We start from the raw sequence: 18,572 nt of genomic DNA, 5'->3' as shown, positions 1-18,572 counted from the left end.
GCCTAGGTTCATTGGTAGATACAGATAAGTATTTTTGTTTATTTATTTCCCTTATCGGTGTTTGCAGCTTATCTACTGAAACAGCTAAGCTGTTCTTTTCTAAAATATTCTTCAAACTGTCAAGGTTTCCGATGTCGATCTTCAGTTTCATTTTTTTTAATATCCCCACAATAAGCACAATTTTCATAACAATTCATAACAGCAAGTTCAAAAATAGCGTACATGTCAGTTTTTACTTTTTTAAGACATACTTTGGTAATATTATACGATATATTGGAGAAATAACAAAGGGAATATATTAATAATTTTGAAGTATCGTCTATTCATTTTTAACATCAATACATCATTTTGCTATAAGGGAGGTTTTTTTTCAAATTTTGAGATATTTGGAAAAGAATTCACAATCTGTTTTGTATTTTTTTTTTTTTTTTTTTATGTTTATAATTCATAGCAATTGTTAAGGAATGTATTACACACAAATTGTGTGACGAATGGTTTGATTTTTATATACGTATAACTACTTATCCAAGTACATTAAAGCTGTCTTTTAATGATTCGAAAGTATATTAATCTATATATGTACTTATCTATATATTTATTTAAATTTGTGCATTGCTCACAAGGATATTAGAAAACAAGAGCACATTTTATATTTATAGATGAGTTGTATCTATAGAAGGAATAATTTAGTAATCTTTCATCTATGTATTTACAAAAAGCTTTTAGATAATTAATTAATCCGGGGATTTATCTTACTTCACTCGACTTTTACATGTTATGAGTTGATTTATGAAAAAGATCGTGGAATTGAAACAAAGTTGAATGGGTTATTCCTATGCATTATACAGGTTAATTTAGGGATTTTTGTTGTTACTATTTTCTGCTCCAATAGGTAAATATAATGAATCTAAAAATACATATGTATAATTTTTGAAATGGGTATATCGATGAAGGTACATATCTTCATATATATGATAAATCCATTACTTATTTTTCCATTTTGCCAAGATCCCAATTTTATTTAAAAGGAAATAAATGGTATTATTTTATTATTGCTTAACCATGCACCTATGAAAATAGCGAAAATCATAGTTCCTTTCTTGGATATGAATTCAGTTTGCATAGTAAAGAAAGGTAATATATAAGTAAAGTCCGATGGTATTTTTTCCATCAATGAAAATTGTGTTTCAATAGTATAAAATGATCTAAGATGAAATCCGCACCCTCTCTAGTGTTAACAAAAACAAAAATCTACATTTTGTACTATTTCTATTTCAAATAAAAAACAAGCTCATTTTGGTCATATGTTTAGCCTTACTGAATTTAATTGCCCTCATTCTCAATCACAGCTTCGATACGGCCTCTCAAGCGGGAGTAGGGCTCAAGGACGATGTCCCTGGATATGGATGAGAAATGATCCTCGATGGCAGTCACTAGACTTGCCATAGTTATCTCAGGACATCTATTTGTGTATGCCTCAAGGTAGCCCCATACAAAGTAAAAGATTAAGGTCAGGGCTGGTGGGGGGGGGAGACATATATCTGTGCCTGGTTTTCATCTTGAAAGACTAGTATTTGATATTTTTTCTAACAACAAGGCTAACTGTACTGTTACTCCGTCAAATTTTCTTTCCAATTGAATCAAATAATTAATAAATATTCAGATACTATCAATAAACTTTAAAAGCTGAATAAATATACAAATATTTTTTCAAGCAACAAAACTTTCATAACTTTTCAAATATTATCTTTTTTATTATGAAGTGCCATGTCTTCGGGTAGATTGTACAAGTTTACCCATACGTCATACTTTCGCTTTCCATCTCAAAATGAAGGCCAAGATAAAGGCAGGATCTTATCTTGTGGTACACTTTTTATAGTTTTAAATCCAGAAGGAAATTGGTGCAAAATCCCAGAGGAGGACCACATATTATCTAACAGAGCAAGCTGAGACGGTTGAAAAGAGCAAGGAAGATTCCAAATTTATCAAGGCCAAAAAAAAATTCGGGTAAAATTTAACTCTTATAAGATAAAAATGTTTTCATTGTTACTGCCACTACATCACAACCGAACATCAACACAATGTCATAGCTTTTTACGACATGGCTTCAACACAAGAAATCCTGTCTGAATTATGGTCTTAGGCATTATAGACTCTGTCCTCACATTTTTGTGGAGAAGAAAGAGTGGCTCAATGCAAAAGCATAAATCGAACTTCTGGATAATAAAGTATTACTTTGAGATAGAGAAAAGTCTTGAGACAGCTTTGTTTTCAATCAAAAGGAGCTCCATGTAATCGCAACGCTAAGACCCAGGCCTTCCTGAGGGACAATTGTGGCACCCCCCCCTCCTCCCAGACGCAAACCCCTTGCAATACTCTATCTAGGCATGTCTGGAGGAGAGGCTGTGTGCTAATCCTAACAGGAGTGTCCAATATTTAGGGGCTTCCATCAAGAAGGAGTGGACCAAGTTCGAGACTGATTACATAATCAATGTATGCGAGGGACTTGAGCCTCATTTTGAGGTAAATATTTGAGCTGAGGCTCACATCGTGAACAAAATTTTTGCATGCACTATCTTCAGATGATTTTGTAAAATAAATGTCCTCACAAAACATCTTGTTTAAATATTACTCTACAATAATTGAAAATAATAAAATTGGTACCACTACATGTGCTGCAACGAATCATGCAGTAGAATAACAACTTGTTGAGAGCTTGTACACTTATTTAAAACTATTTTAAGTTACGTGCTTATTTTATAATTCAATTAGAACATACAAAAAAAAAACGTTCGTATTTACATCTAGACCGACGGTAAAGGTTTATTTAAAAAGGATATCTGATTAGTTCAACGCCCATGTCAAGTTGCCAGAAATTGTCAAGATCGTCAGCTGCTCGAAGAGGCTCGCCTTGAAGGTGAAGAAGCTGAAAAAAGATGGCCTGAGCCTTGCACGGAGTCCTGGCAGTGGTGGTCTCAACAAAATTACGCATCTAGTCTTTGTGAACTCGGTAAAGGAAAAGATAGATAGAGCCCGATAAAGAGCATGGGAAAGATGCCCAATTCTTGAAATATATATTAAAAAAATAATAATTGATTTTAATTTTTTGGATTTTTTTCAAAAAAAAATCCAACAGCAAAACCCTCCGCAGATTATAATCCTGCGGACAACAGTCAAGAGATTTTGGTAAAAATGACTTTTGAGCGCCGTCCAGCCCTGAACCTGAACCACCTGAAATATGAAGTGTGGGGCGCCATTGTGAGTAAGGCTTATGTGTCTCTCAACCCAATGTGGAGTCCCTGAAGACTTGGGCGGACAAGGAGTCGGAGGACATGAGCTAAGACTTTCTGAAGAAGTCGTGAATGTTCTTCTGCACTAAGATCGAGGCCATTCTGGCAGCAAAGGGAGGCCATTTTTGGAAATGATATAGCTAATGACTTCCCAATAAACCAGTAAAAATTTCAATTAACTGCCGCACACTATATATGTATAAGATCCACTCTGGACAAGAAAAAGTACTTCCTGCGGCTTTATCCTTCAGTCTATTGTTTGACTCAGAGTTTTATGCCCCTTCCAAATACTCCATAAGGGACAAACTCAAACCTCCTCCCCATTAAGATACTTCTTCTTTCATAATCCTCCAAAGTGTTAATAGTCTTAATATCTCGAAAGAGTCAGGATCCCTCCACTCCTTCTTCAATAATTTATTATAGTAGTGAAGTTATGTCCTTATTACCAAATTTTTTGCGATAATTGCATTTCAACGTTCCACTGTCCTGTCTCCAATTTTGAAATAGAAAGATAAAGTATGACATGCGGACAAGCTTCAACAGAGTACCCATGCAAATGAACTAAAATGTTTATTATACTGATTAAAAATTACGAATTTATTAGACTTCCAAAGAAACAATTTTATGGAACCTTACATGGCAGTGTCTCCAACTTAAAAACAGATACAGTAACAACTTTTCAAAAAACATTGAAACATGAACCTACAAGTTATATTTTATCTGTGTCTTGTTTATTCTTTATATTTTTGAAGTAGAAAAAGAATACTAAATCAAGTAGATATGTAAAAAAATTTGCAACCAATTGAATTTTTTGGCTATTTATTGTAAATGCATTTTATTCTAAGGATGCTTCAAAAGGAGAAATAAAGGAATATTTAGTATCTTTTTTCTAGATTCATTCAATAATATCTTTATATATATATATATTTTTATTTTTTTTCATATCAATAGTCACAGATAATTTATATTTTATGATAATCCCATTAAATCCAGCATTTTAAGAAGCATACATTGTTCATTCAGGATTTTTTTTTAGATTTTGTGTAATCATTATTAGTATAAAGTTAATGGAATTCACTAGAACAAACTTGTCTTTTAACTAATAAGGATAAAAGTATCTGGTTACTCTTCTAACAACTTTTTACGTCATATTTGACTTTTTTGTATCTTTCTTTAATGATAAAAAATAGGAAATATAATTTTCCCTTTTATGGGATTTTCATATTTCTAAATATTGTTATGCCAGTTCTTTTTATTTGGTGCAATTTATTCTTAGGACCGGTCTTTTGAGTCTTTTAGACCGTCGGCCCTTCGCATTATCAGTATTAGAACTGATTTAAAAAAAAGAAGTTTTATGATATTATCAAGGGCAGAACTTTATAAGATTTAGAACTGATATGCAAGGCGAAACTAGATCAGACTGAAGTCTTCCGTTCTAAATAATGAATACTGACAAAGCACTAATTACTAGCACCGAACTATTTTTTGTATATTATGTATATATATATATATATATGTATTGAGGGGAGGTTGAATTTAAATAAAGAAAAGAACATTTCGTATTTGTACTTTGATTAATGTCCTAAATAATGTATATTTGATTATTATTTATTGTCACTAACAATTAATCTACAGAATGGGACAGAACCCCAGATAGTGCTTACTCAACTCAACAAAGTCGTTTACCTAATATATTTGTAAAAATATGACTTTAAAGATTGCAATATTTTTTGTAGTAACAGTCTGTAGTTTTATATTTTCCAAAGCTGTTATCATAATTCTTCCATTCTGAAGGAGGGAATATCGAAGTATATAATGCATGTTCCCATCAACGACAACGATTACAACTGATGATTTGTTGGAGAGTTATAAGTGCTAGTCCTTATTAGACTTGGATCAGAATTGAGGATTCACTTAGGAGTAATTCCTTTTGTCTTTAATAGATTTGGTTTGTATATTTCCTTCTCTTATTTGCTATAGTCGATACGTAAAAAAACTGTATGAAAACTTCTCCCAAATATTCTTCAAACTCTTGATTACTTTTTCCTTACACATCGGTGATTTCTATAGTAACATCTCTAACTATCTGTATTTTATTTCAGCTGCAGCTATTTTTAATTTGTAATCAAGGGCATTCAAAATGATAAAAGTAATGAAATATATTATTTTTACATTTCTATTAATAGTTAGAAAATATATGTAGAGTCGGTTTATCAAAAAAATATCATGTATTTCTTGTTTTCGAGTCAAGTTTCATATTTTCTAATACCATGTGGTCTATCGAAATCTTAGCACTTACTCATTCAATAATTAATGAAGTATTGGAAATTAATTCCTACTGCGAAATATTAAAGCATAAATAATGAAATACAAAACAAAAAAAACCTGAAATGTCTATCTAACTCAAAAGTCCAAAAATGACACTTGAACATGATCGACGAATTTCCATTCACGCACTCCAAGAAGTTGGTCGTCTCCAGGACCACAGTCCACGCCGTCTACAAGTCCAAAACGTTGGAGAGGAAGAAGGGTGCTGTCAAAAAGATCAAACTGGACCCGGGGGAGTTAAAGAAAACAGTCTTGTTCAATCCCCTCCAGTCCATGTGGGTCCATGCAAGCGATCTCAGGGGTGGACACCAGACTCTCCAGAGAGCTGTTAAAAAAGTGGGCGGAAATAGCTTTGTGCCGGTGGAGAGACTCCTTTTCCCACGAGCAATGAAAAAAACCCAAATCCTCCATTGGAAAACTCTTTTTAGTTCTTTAGAACTCAGTTTGAACACTTTTCCCCTCCTACTGCTCGGATGCCGACACCCTCTACTACACTTTTTGGTTGTATGTCTAGAGGAAGGCCTGAACTGTCCTTCATATAAACATCGAAGCCCTCAAAGCCACTGCAAGGTAGAACTGGGACCCCATGACAAAGGACTTAATCTGCAGCGGGTGCCAGACCTTCTGCTACCGCTTGGAAGGCATCATTGCCGCTAGGGGTGACTTCATTAATGAGTAAGACAGCTTAGACACACATTTATTTATAGTACATATTTATTTTATTAAAATTCTACTGTTAAGAAATAAATTATATCTTGTTTAAGTTAAAAATTCAAATTGTCCAAATTATAATAGAGCACTCTGTATTTATCTATTACTATAAAAATAATTTTATAGATGTGTTTTAAAACTTTTTAAGCAAAGCCCTCTGTGCCTTGTGTTTTTTTTAGTTTTGTGTATGTAGTTAAAAACTACAAATTTAAATATATTACAGATTTTTATAGGAAAATGATGATCATAAAACCATTAGTTTAAATATTTTGTAAGCCATAGGTGATTGTGTGTTTATGATTGCCGAACGTGAGCTTTGTTTTAATAGCTCCATTTCCCCTCCAAATACAAAAACTCAAATCCTTTTTTAATGAGACTTCCAAATATGTATGTACAGTGTAAACAGACAACACATTATGTTGTTACTATTAGTTTTATTAGAAATAACTGTCCATCCATGTAACCCTGGATGTTCTCTATTTGTATATTTTTATAAAGATAAAATTATGAAGGACATGTGATATCAGGGAAAGGTTTTGCTACTCTTTATTTTTTCCTTAGTTCTCGTATTACACCAATCATATTCATTAAAAACCACACATATATTGATGTACGTACATTTCCCGGGAAATAGCGTGCGAGCCGGATCTCCGAAAACAATTATTTATCTTACGATATCCCTATAAATATTGGAATCCTTATGTAAATAATTATTTCGTAAAGCGAGGGAGCTCACTGATAAATACACCCAGGAGAAATAATTATACAAAACTCTGATTTCGGATTTCTTTTGGCATTCTCAAAAAAAGTGTTAAGTTATTTATTAACAGTTTTATGTAAACAATAATAGCTATTAATTAAATATTTCTTACATAAGTTTTGGGTTGTGCAGTAGAAATAATTATGTTAAACTCAATATACGTAGGTTCCATTCATGGTCGCTCCAAGAGAAAACAATATAAATTATTTTTATGTACTTCAAAGTCAATTCCTAGGTCAGATTGAGTAATTAGTAGGGTTGTAAAAATTGAAAAATCCCCATAATTATAGGTACATTTATCCTTTTACCCCTGTAGGTGTCTAATGCGTCATACTATAAAAAAATACATTGATCAAGAATAATTAAAGAAGTAGAGCTTAGATACAGAACCAGGCTGGTAGATAAAAGATTCTGTTTACGTTTTATGTTAGTATTGCATCAGGAAAGCGCACCACTTTTCATTAAAAAAAAAAAAAAACATTGGTGGTCCATTTCAGTTCTCCATGATGTCCGTTTCATTTCACTGGATGGAAAAAAATCTTGATACACTAAGTAGTAGTGAACAATTATATATGTTTATGAAAGCATCCATTTATGTCACTAAACACATTATGAATTGAGATTAATACAAATACCACAATTTTTATTGGTGGAACTCTTTAATTACATTTGCGGTATCAACTGACAATTTTTACTTATGTACATAGATATAAACTTTTCCAGGCTCTAGGAAAAAAAAAACCCATATTAACTATACACATCCTAATATTCAAGTTTTTATTTAATTTAATAAAACTATTTTCATTTAAACCTTAATTAGGGAGAAGAGGGTTAAAAAAGTATATACAGGTAACTAGCTAGATATTAGCGCTCGGGTATTTGCAAGCAAAGAGTACTAAATAATTATAGTGATATCTGTCAACAGATATGTCGTTTATCAAAGGTCCAAATATATACTTTTCTTTTTGATATACATTCACGAGGATATAGACCAAATTTCACATCTTTAGTAATTTTAATACTAGAATAGTTCCCTTTTATTTGTTTAATAGACGAGAAAGAAATATTTGTACATTATGTAACATATATAGACTTCAAAGACATTTCCTAGTTCACATGGAGTAATTGTAAGGCTATAGTGTTTACTTAAACATAATCTGTTTAATTCAAGCGCACCAATTAGAGGTCTCATTGGTGCGTCTAGATAATGTTTTTCTTACAAATCGATAGCCAATTATGTGTTCTACAACATTGTTTTTACGAATATTGAAAAAAAAAAAAATGACTTTCACCTTCTCAAAATTTGTATAGTAGGGATGAGTCAATAATTAAGGTTGATTTGGTATTTTTAATGCTCATTTCCTTCCTTTTTAGGACTAATTGTGGGGGTTTGATTTTTTTAGAACCAAAAAGTCCTAATTTTTAAGATTTAAGAGATACCAATTCGTAACAAAAGAAAACCTCAATAGAAAGTAATAAACGATCTAGTTATGGGGAATTTTGAAATACACAACCAATAACAGACTAAAAATTAACTTTTCCATTACGAGATTGTTTAAAGAAAAAAAATGAGATATCTGAAAAAGCAAAACTCCTACTAAATCAGAAATAAATATTATATTAAAATGTAATTTTTGTGCAGGATCGTGAATTTGACAATTCTTCATCGACAATTTTGTATAATGCTTTCTTATAAACGACAAATTTGACATAATAACCAATAGAAAAGTAATTGAATACAAAAATTGACATTTTTTTTATAAAAGAAGAAGACAACTCACTTTTAAGTGTAAATTTTTTTTTAAATAAATTAATTTTGAGTGACTTTTTTGTAAGCAAAAACTCAACTTTTTCACGAAAAACTTATGAATTTTTGACAGTGAATATTTTTAAACCAGACAGCCATTCACAAAATATATTCATTTTTTTAAGATGGACACAATTTTGGATTCAGAAAATAGTTTTCAAATCTATAAATAATGAATACAATTTTTGGTTCTAAAAGTCGTAATTTTGAGTCTACAACTCTTTATTAATTTGTGTAATATTTAATCCCAGTTTAGAAAATAAAAGGTGTTCACATAAAAAAAAAGTTCAAAAATATTGTCACTGAGGCCTTATTTTTCAGCAGATTTACTTTAAAATTAGCTTGAATTGTATATATCAATGTTAAAAAATTGTTCATTTAATGTATAAGCCTCTAGCATCAATTGCAGCCTGTATCTTAGACTGTAAGGAGGAACAAGCGTTAACGAGATAGTTCCTTCGTATGTTGCTAATTGTTTCCTTAATGGAGGCAATTAGAGAGTCCTTGATGGCATGAGATGTTTGAATTGTTTAGATTCAACGTAGCCCCAGACTAAATGATGAAAGTATGTTTACTAACGGATATTTATAAATAATGTATAATTGAATTAGGTTTTATATCATAAAAAAATTATATGTGGGTTTTCACGGAAATTTTGCGAAGTTAAAAAATGAAACAAATTCCGGGAGAAAGAAAAACCCCAATATGTTTTTTTTGTAATACATTATTTTTTTCTCTTCTTCAAAAGACAAAATTTACACTTTTTAATTTCATTTTTTTCGTTTTTGTCAAAACGTATAAATTTATTTTATGAAAAATATAAATCTCTTCTTTCTTTTTATATAATTCTTCTTCACTTTTAATTTAATAACCTTTTCCTTTTTTTCTTTTGAAATATCAGTTTGATGTCAGTGTACATACACAAACACAAAGGAAATGTCTTTCATGTTGCGTTTTCTGTTGAAAAATCTATTTTATTTTAAAATACAATTGTACATAATACATTGGATTTCCCACATGAATAAGCTGTATCATAATGAATATATAATTTGGTATTACAAGTTGATTAAATTTTATTTATCTCAACAAGAAAATAACGAATTTTATTTTTTTGTGTAGTTTCTTTAAATTTTCTAGTTTTTTCAAAATACAGGATTTTTAACAAATTAAGATTGTAGATTTGAAGTATATCTAATTAAAATATTAGAACAAGATTGCTCTAATTTATCTCATTTTTTTAGACAAACCCTTAACGCTGTATTCAAACTATTGACAAAAGGGGGAATTAGTATCTATTTTATATAATTTATAATTAAATTCTAATTCTTGAACCGAGTCTCATCCAATATAGGATAATGTTTTATCTATTTCAATTTTACTTGAATGAAAATTTTCAAATATCAATTGATTAAGCAAATTTACCTTCAGGAGAAAAATGGTCATTATAAGAGCCTATTTGTGCAAATTTTAATTTGGTAAGTTTTTTCCCCATAAAAAAAATCTTTGGGTGTTATGGTATAACAAAATGGGATTTTCTTATAGATTTGACAATGAAAAAAATATTTTATAACCTGAATTGAATCCAAGGTCAACTCCTGATTTTCTATTATATATCTCAAAATTTATCTATTACATTATATTTTTTTTGTCTTGTGTAAACATTTGGTAATCAATTAAAACGTTTGTAGTAGTATCAGAGGCAGGATGAATGGAAAAGTAATCTCTAATTGCTTGTTAAACTAAAATAGGGAGTTTGATTTGATTTTGCGACAGATTTATTGATCAAGGTTTTGTTCAATACAATTCTCAAAATATTCAGGAATATTCCTTTTTTTTATAATTCAATTTTTCTCTGGTGCAATATTCGAATTTAAAATGGACTTGACTTATTTTGCAATAGCACCAACTAATACTCTATAAGGAAAATCTAAAATGGTTCGTGACATCCAATGACATAATTTAAATTAGTTACCCTCTTTAGGTATACCAGTATTCCTATCGCATGTTATATATAATGTAGGAAAACTGGTACTGTAAAAATTAAGAAATTAAAGATAAACTGGTACTAAAGTGTTTTTATTGGGCATAAATGAAGTTTGGAGGTATATTTGATAATAACTTATTTCAAACCTTAAAAAATATATTTATTTAATTACTTGAGACATTTTTTAAAGCAAAATTCTTATAACGTGAGGCAAATTAGGTTAATGTTGTTGGAATATATTATTCTTATTTACAAAACTTAATTACCTTAAAATCTTGAATCTCCTTAATTTTGAAGGAATGATATTGCAAAAATCTTCTTTTTTTTTCTCGGTATTTTAAAGATTTTCAAATCAAAAAGCGTCATTGAACGACTTTTTTCGGAGAATTAAAAGTTCCTTTCTTGTATAAATCAATAATATGAAATTAAAAAATATTTTGCAATACGAAATTCTGAGCTTTTGTTATTTTGGTTCTTTCTAATATCTACTTAGTTATTTCATAAAAGATACGTGCATTTGTTTATATAAAAGGTAACAACTAGTCAGAAACAATTTGTTTAGGGAGATTTACATATCCTAACAATACTATTTATGTAGAAAAAGTGTTAAGCAATCTACTGAATAGTGTTTGGTTTATGTCCCAAACCCCTAAACCAGTATTAGACCAGTTTAATTTTCAATGGAACGAACTAATTTAGTCCTTTAAAAAAGTTAAGTTTGCATAAGTCCAATAGAAAAATGGGGTTGGTTTAGAATATGACTATTTATTATAAATCAGTTATAAGGGTCTAAAAATGGAACTATATCGAGTTCAAAACAGGATACAGAATCAATAAAAACACTATATAATCATGAAAAAAAAACCTTTTTACATAAGTTTAATTAATCCTACTTTTAATTTGTCGACTGTATTAACGGTAAAAATGACTCTGAACAGTAATAGTTCCTAATTATTATGATCAAAAAATTTTCAGAATACAGATGACTGAGAGAAAAAAGGAGATCAGTTTTATATTCTACGCTCAAAGATCAAATCCAACAATATTAGTTTGTTTATCATTTACTTTTTTTTTTTTGCGGGTCCGATCGAGTAATGGAAAAGTTGGAACCGTGCACTACTAGTGATCATTATAAAAATTAGACATAAAATTATAAAACATGAGAACAGAGAGCGAATATTATGGGTACGACAAAAGATAAGCGACATGTCGATCAAAATAATTATTAATCATACAAACATATTTCCGAGCACCCTGGATCAAAATATCACTAAGGATGAGACATATTTAAAAAAGACGAGGATAATCTAACCGAAAATTTTATTTTAAAATATCATCCTTAAAAATAATGCAAGTCAAAGACGTTCACAGGGGAAAGAGAAGTTAATTTTATAACTATCAATATTCAATGTGATATTTTGTTCTTTTGATATGTCTGTCTTCGTATTCCTTGGAGTCTCTTTTGGTAGGAAGATCCTTAGCTTTCTTATTTACTATTAAAGTATAAAAAGTAATATTTATATTAAACAGTATTTTTTTATTTACAAATGGGATCCTGTTATTTCCCGGTATTCCACTTAACGACCATTTCCCCGGAACATGAGATTACATATATAAAACCTATGTATGTACAATGTTTTTATATTCATGTATAACTTTAGCAATTATCTTAATTCAAGGCTTTCTTTCAAAAATGCATTAAGCTTTCATCAAAGTAAAGAAAGGAGAGAGAAAAGAGGGGAAAAAAATCAAAATTTAACATGTTTTTAATGGCAAATTACCATATCAAATTCATTAAAAGTTAGCGAAAAAATTATTCTTTTCTTTTTCGTTTTCTGATTTAATTCTTCATGTTTTGATTAGAAAACAAATATGGAAATAATGTTCTTATCACATACATACATTTATTAGCGTAAGTTATATAGCTTTACAAAAGTTGCTTCTCTTACACTGTGCGGCAAAAATTGAAGGATTCTAACTTTGTTTTGTTAATTACTCTTCTTTTTCCCAATCTATATTTCATGTATAGTTAAATATATTTATGTAGCATATAAAAAATTAGATATGTATACCATTAAAAATAAGCTGACTCATCAAAAGCAAGTGTAATTTATGACAATTAGTAGGAAGTTTATGAATTAGTGTTGATTAAAAAAGCAGCACAATTCAAAAACTAAAAACTCTCTTTAGCTTCTACAACTTCTTGGGTTTGATATTTTTTTTGTATATTTCTGTGATTGTACTGATCACATAGAATGGAAACAGAAAAGTATTCAAATAACTAGGCATATAAAAAATATCTAAATCTTTGTTAATATAAATCAAGAATAAAAGTATATGCTTGTACCCCTTGTGTACAACATATTTGATGGCAGAGATAACTACCAATAAAAACTATATTCCACCTTACTCGCTAATATCCTGCAGGTTACATGCATATAATATTTTAAAAAAATGTAGCAATGCTCACAGGGTTGTCAACAATTTTCTCAACCCTTACAGTTACCCCATCTGGCCTAAAAATTGTCTTTGAAGTCCATAAACATAATTTATATTTCCTTGTCTACCTTGAATCAAACTAATGCTCATTGAGTTCAATATACATACGTGTACAGATGGAGCTGTACTGATTAATTATAAGTCAACATTATATAATTACAATTGTTCCATCTCAAGAATAACCACCAGGGTGCCCTCTATCCAATCAAAACTAAAAGGATCTCAAATTTTAAACAGAAACACGAAGTCAAATTTCTTTAGAAATATTCAAATTACTCCGTGTCATTATTTTCTAGTGATGTAAACTTTGCTTTGTGCTTTGATTTTTACATCTCAATATGTTTTCAGTGATAATTATCGTATAAAATCCTACTCAGCATTGGTACATTACTAGCGCCATATATTTCCAGGCAAGTCGTACCGGACATAAAGCCGTCCCTATTGTCTTTGAAGTCTATATGCATAACGTATAATCCTTTCTTTAAGTATGACTGAGAACCTAATCTACGCAAATTCAGTTACAGAAAATAGTTTATAGCAAGCACGTTGTCTATAGTGCTACGTAATTAGTAATCAAATATTTTTCACTTAGATTATTTTAAATCCATAGGATCTAAATACTTACTTTATGACCCTAATTACGGGAATAAAAATGATTTTACCAGTTTTGTAAATATACCGGGCCCTGCAAAATTATTTACCAATGATGTAAATATACTTTTTAACAGGTTTGGTGCAACAAATCTGATTGATTCGTATTGTTACTGTTAAAATAAATAAAAATCCTTCCTGTGAGAGCGTATCAACTTCCACACGTGAAACCATGTTCAATCAGGAAACAAAGAAGATCGAAATTGCAGCCCTCCTCCGAGCGGGAGTGCCTCATAACAACATTAAGGAGCAGGTTGGGTCTCGTTGAAGACAATTTAAAACGTTTCCAAGCCCTTGGAGACTGGGGGGATCTCAAGCATTCCCCTGGGGCTGGCAGGAAGGCCACTATCTCAACAAGGCAAGTAAAGGTAGTGTTCAAGAGGACTCCCAACAGGTCCATTGCCGCCATGGCCAGAAAGATGGGAACGTCGAGATCAACTGTTTCAAGGGCATTGAAAAGGGCTGGAGGAAAGTCCCTGAGGTGTACTGAACGCCCTCTGCTAACTGAATGTCAGCGAGAAGTAATACTTGAGCGTGCCAGAAAATCTTGAATGATATCAAGAGCTCATCTGGACGCATCATCATTCTTCCAGATGAGAAAACTTTTACGGTCGATCCTGTTCTCAATAGGCAAAATTACCGTGTTGTGAGCTTTGGAGATGTGCAAGATAAGCACAGCTATGTGACAACAACAGAGGTCCCTTCTTCGGTGATAATATTGAGTCTCGTGACCTCCAACGGGAAGGCTATGAAGCTGGTATGGTTCCCCACTGGCTACAGATTAACAGTCGATGATTATGTGAAGATTCTGGCGTCCAAGGTCCTTCCGTGGATCAAATCCATAGTCGGCAACTCTCCTTGGGTTTTTCAACAAGGTGGAGCACCTGCCCACGCTTCCAAGAAAGCTCAGAAGTGGCTCAAGGACAACATGAACTTTTGGGCCAAGGACTACTGGCCCCCTCAGAGCCCAGATCTGAACCCACTAGACTTATCTATCTAGGCGCACGTGGAGACTAAGGCCTGCAAAAAACGACACAAGAACATAAATGCCGGAAGGGTGGCTGTCAACAAGGTCTGGGCCTCCATGGACGCCTATTACATCCAGCAAGTCTGTGGCAGCTTCAGACGTCGCCTGACCAGTGTCATTGAGTCAAATGGTGGTTACATTGATTAAATTTGATCACAAACTATTTTATTATTCTAAAAATGTATGAATAATTGTTTCTCAAGTCATTCGAAATGTCATTATTGTCCGCGATATGTTCTGAACAGAAATCGGTAATATTTCTGCACGGCCCGGTATTAGCGAGTATGTTATATAGTACTAATGGGACTATCCGGCATTGCTCGGAATTATAAGGCGTTGATGAAGTTTGCTTTGGTAATACAGATATGTACATTGTACTTCCTTGTTTTTTTTTCTTTTTCAATATCACATGATGAACTTTGCTTTTTTTTAATATGACACACTGAGTATTAGCTACACGATCTTTGCTACATTTTATTTCCTTGATTAAAAATTATATTATGGGAAATTTACTGACAAACAATGTTTTATTAGTAAAGGTTGGTCTTTTAATTAGAAGATGAATTAATTAGTTATGGCAAATTAAAAACATTAATTAAATTGATGAATTAAAATGCGGTCTCTGGATTAAGAAGAAGCTTGACAAACATTATAGAAACTTTGCACCTTCGATTAAAACAGTTTATAAGTGTTTTCAAAAAAGTTCGAGTGGCCATATCAGCACAAGTGACGCGGAACGTTCTGGAAGCTATGTTCAGTTACTTTTCAAAAAATCATTTTTTAAATCCGTGATATGGTGATGGATGACTGAAGAGTGAAGGTGCGTGAGATTGTTAGTGCTGGTGACATTTTGAGTTGGAATCCTATTTTTATTAATTTTGGGACCACGACTAATGGGGTGTAAGCTTGGTGCATTCTCGTGATGGAAAATTACTTTTTTAGGGCAATTGTGAGCATTAATCGTGCAGTGAGGTTTTTAAACGGTCAAATAACGATAAAAAATATGCAACTGTAAAGGTTGTACCCTTTTCCAGATGAGGATTATTCCTTGTGAGTCCAAAAGACAGTGTCGATAACCCTTTCCTGCTGATTCCTCGATTCAAACGAATGCCAAATAGAAAGAAATAGATTGATCTCGCTGACATTTGGTTTCTTTTTCCAAGAGATGCTACTAACCAAACATGGCCTCGATTTTTCAAACGATGCGAGTATAATACCAATTATTTAGATTTTGAGATTATTTTTTTGATGCTATGGATCTCAACTTTACAACATTTTATTACGGATCTTACTTTAAACCTTCTTCTTTTCAATACTTTTATTGGCATAAGCTTCTGGAATATAAAATACGAAAAAGAAACAACTCATTTTCATAAATTTACATATTTTCAAACATTAATTTACTTCTCTCTATAAATATCATCTTTATAAAATTAATTTTTTAGACTAAGTCAATATATACTATTTTCAAGTATAAAATAATATCTAATTATAAGCTCTCCGAAATACATAGCTTCATCTTTAAAAGAATAATCATGATTATATTTTACAGTTGATATCTTGAGAAGTTTTGAAATTAAATAAATATGTTCCTTGTTTGTAAATTATACATATTCAAATGAAAAGAAAATGTCCAACACCACTAGCGAACATAACTTTGTTGCATAGAACACTACTCTGTATAATTATTGATGAAATGATCTTTTTTCTGTGATTTGCTATAAAGCTTGATGCTCCAAGCTCGCTAATACTTTTAAACTTCCTAAATAGATAGGAATGATTTAAAAAAAAGGACTTTACATTGCAGATTACCAACAAATGCTTTTGTTTTTAAATGTATGCTAACGAGAATTCTTACAATTTCCATATGTTTATCCAACACAATAATAAAAGTAAATAGCTTCGTAAATCTCAAAAAAAAAAATAGCATTTTAATTTTTTTTAGCAACCTCAAGAGCTGCTATAATTATCCGTTAATTATGGAAGAGAGAACATTAAAGTATAAAGTAACCACTGGTGTGTTTGATCATGAATAAAAGACGGAGAATAACGCTGAGGATTTCTTGGGGAGTTATAAGTGTAATTCCTTGTTGGACTGAGATTGATAACGAAGTGTTTCCTGAATATATCACTACTTGATATGGAGTGGGGATTGTGATTATTTTATTTTTCTCATATCTGCTCACAGCCAATTCAATAGAACGTCGTGACAGCTAAGCTGCTCACCTTCAAAACATTCGTCAAATTATCAGATTTACCTTCATAATCTTTAGTTTCATTACAACTCTTTAGATAGGGATGGTACTTTTGTACAGCACGAAGAAGATACGGGAGATACATTAATAATGTTACTAATAATTAAAAGCCCATTCTTACATTTGCTCCCTGTTTTATAATTTTGACAGGAAATAATGTAGTACTAATCTAATTGACTATCTAGTACTAATTGACAATTCTATACATAAAATAATAGAGGGTGCATTGAAATTATTATGTGTAATTATATTTATAAATATTGCATTTTCTAATTTCATGATGGATTTGTAGGCAAATTTACGAAAAAAGATTCGAAGGAATTATGTAATTTTTTTATTTTATTGACAGAAAAAGATGTTTTCCCCATACAGACCCAATAAAAACAACATTGTCAACCATTTTTTATCAAAGAAATGCAATGAATAGGGTTGGGCAGAAAAGCGTGGACTCATAATTATTGTTGATTTTCACATTAATAAAGTTAGGTGATTTAGTGATTATTATTTGACAATATAGTTCAATCATTCTTTGTGTATAAACTAACTTTTATAAACATCTCGTCATCTTGTAATAATGAGTGAGCAAGAAGCCAAAGGGCAGTGAATCTCAGATCTCATAGATTCTGTAGTTAATGTGTCGAGGATTATGGACATTGTAAAGTGCTCCAGGAGTGTGGTTTTCAAGGTGGACATGATAAAAAAGACATCTCTAGGAAAGCAGGAAGTAGTGGGCATAATTTCAAGAGTGATCCAGATCTCTTGTTTAGCTTGGAGAAGAAGATGAAAGTGAACCCATCATATCGCCTCCCTGACGATTATCTGAGGCTGATTGGCCATCAACAGGGTGGTGAAGGACTACTTGTCATTTTTCTCATACAAAATGCTACCTTGTGACAGAGATGATGAAGGCTACAAGGCTCGAGAATCCACGTTTTACTGTCAACTCACCGTGTGTATAAAAATAACTTTACCGTTGACCCCGTCCACTACAAGCAAATGATCGAGAGGTATACTTTGGCAAGGCTGACAACAGCATCAGGACAGTAACCAAGACCAAACATCCGGACTCAGTGGTGATGTTGGGGGTTGTGGCATCAACTTGAGAAAAAATGCCTGCAATTTTGTTTCTTGTTGGATACCGGTTACCTGCAGCCGACTACTTCATGGTGTTGAAGGAAAATGTGGTCCCATTGATCATCAAAACTATGGTAATGTCCAACAAGGCCAGAAACGTATTTCAGCAGGATAGGGCTCCGGCCC

At 31.6% G+C, this 18,572-nt stretch overlaps 1 protein-coding gene across 1 annotated transcript in view; it reads left to right on the top strand.

The window, feature by feature from the left end:
* Window positions 1-18,572, top strand: part of LOC121121663 (protein turtle) — a 403,438-nt gene that overhangs the window by 175,154 nt on the left and 209,712 nt on the right. The gene's annotated exons all lie outside the window — the stretch shown is intronic.

Source organism: Lepeophtheirus salmonis, chromosome 7 (assembly GCF_016086655.4).
Source record: "Lepeophtheirus salmonis chromosome 7, UVic_Lsal_1.4, whole genome shotgun sequence".
NCBI lineage: Eukaryota > Metazoa > Arthropoda > Copepoda > Siphonostomatoida > Caligidae > Lepeophtheirus > Lepeophtheirus salmonis.
The sequence above is the reverse complement of the archived record's forward strand: the minus strand, read 5'-3'. Positions and strand labels throughout refer to the sequence as shown.